Source organism: Cebus imitator, unplaced genomic scaffold (assembly GCF_001604975.1).
Source record: "Cebus imitator isolate Cc_AM_T3 unplaced genomic scaffold, Cebus_imitator-1.0 Scaffold59, whole genome shotgun sequence".
NCBI classification, from domain to species: Eukaryota; Metazoa; Chordata; class Mammalia; order Primates; family Cebidae; genus Cebus; species Cebus imitator.
In genome coordinates this window covers 2,100,620-2,102,555 of record NW_016107374.1, presented here as the reverse complement: position 1 = coordinate 2,102,555, position 1,936 = coordinate 2,100,620, and positions in this window count along the sequence as shown.

The following is a 1,936-nucleotide window of genomic DNA, read 5'->3' as shown; positions in this document are numbered from 1 at the left end:
CTACTAAAAATACAAAAATTAGTTGGGTGTGGTGGGGCATGCTTATAGTCCCAGCTACTCGGGGGGGCTGAGGCAGGAGAATTGCTTGAACCCAGGAGGCAGAGGTTGCAGTGAGCCAAGATTGTGCCACTGCACTCCAGCCTGGCAACAGAGCAAGACTCCATCTCCGGAAAAAATAAAAATAAAAAAACAGCAAGTGTTTAAAGGAAAAAAAAGTCCCCAGATTATCAAGTGTCCTGGGTTCACTGTTTGAGATGGAAAAGGCGAAGCTCTCCTCTGCCAGCATCATATTTGCAAAAGTTGCCAAACATCTGCAGACTCAGCACCAAAAGGCAGGGCTGTCAGGGGAGCCAGTGGCCTCTGCGAGGGCTCCGGGTGTCCTTTCCTTGGGAGACCACAGCCAGACGGGCGGCCCTTTGTGCGGTCACCGTGGTTTGGTGATGTTCCATCGCTACGGCAAGCTGCCACGTTCTCCTCCTTCCTGAGGGTGGGGTGTGATGGCCACACTTACTCAGCTGGAAGGAGGGCAACTTGTCAGTTTTGATTTCACAAAGACCAAGAAAGAAAAGCTGTGAGATGCTGTGTTTGGGCAAAGGGATATTGCTATTCACTCAGCAAATACCCGCTCGTTGCCCTGATGCCAGGCACACTGGGAGCACCCAGAGACAGCATGCCTGGAGGGGAGGCTCTGGATGAGGTGGATTTCCCACCAGTGGATCGGAGGCAGTCGGGGATTCTAGACGTCACCTCCTGGACTGCCTGAGCTGGCAGAGCCCTTAGAGGTCATCTCACACAATTTTGCCCGTGTCTACTTGGGAAACTGAGGCCCAGAGGAAGGCAGCAATGTGCCCTTTGTCATCAAGCAAGGTAGTGGCAGGAGCAGGGTGGTGCTTGGGCCTGCATTGTCTGGCCCAGCGAGCTGGCCACTGTGGCCCTGGGCCTCTCAGAGCAGGGCGGCATCCCCCAGGGGCTGTGAGCAGCACCCCACTTCCCGGTAGTAAGTGGAAAGAGCTAAATTCTCACTTAGCAGCAGGACGATTCTGGGCCTCATTACGATGGTGCGAATTCATATTTATCACACACTTATTCATCTCTGTAATTGCTAGTATTTCAGAGGGAGTGCAGAGGCTTTCATTAGAACACTTGGAATGTTATTCAGACGAAATGTCAGAATGAGCGGCGCCCCTCTCCCCATCGGCAGCCCTGTGTCCAGGGGCTCCAGAAGGTCCCCAGCACTGGGGTCCACACAGCTGTGTGGCCACTTCCGAGTGCTTGTTTGGGATTTGTTAAAAATCTTGACTTCTGGGCCAGGCGTGGTGGCTCACGCCTGTAATCCCAGCACTTTGGGAGTCCGAGGTGGGCAGATCACAAGGTCAAGAGTTTGAGACCATCCTGGCCAACATGGTGAAACCCTGTCTCTATTAAAAATACAAAAATTAGCTGGGCATGGTGGTGGGCGCCTGTAATCCCAGCTACTCAGGAGGCTGAGACAGAATTGGCGGGGAGGCAGAGGTTGCAGTGAGCTGAGATTGTGCCAGTGCACTCCAGCCTAGTGACAGAGGGCCTGATGGCCGCAGGACTCCATGAAGATGAGCAGCAGAGTCTCTGAGGGCAGAGGCAGCACAGTGCCATCAGGAGTCCCTGCATCCTGCTGCCCCCCTGCACCCTCACCTGGCCGGTCTCCCTGCCCCTGTCACTCACCCCTGCCCCACTTCCTCACCCCTGCCCCGCTCCTTCACCCCTACCCTGCTCCCTCACCCCTGCCCCCATGCATCACCCCTACCCCTCTCCCTCACCCCTACCACACTCCCTCACCCCTACCGCACTCCCTTACCCTACCCCATTCCCTCACCCCTACCCCACTCCCTCACCCCTACCTCACTCCCTCACCCTACTCCATTCCCTCACCCCTACCCCTCTGCCTCGCCCCTACCCC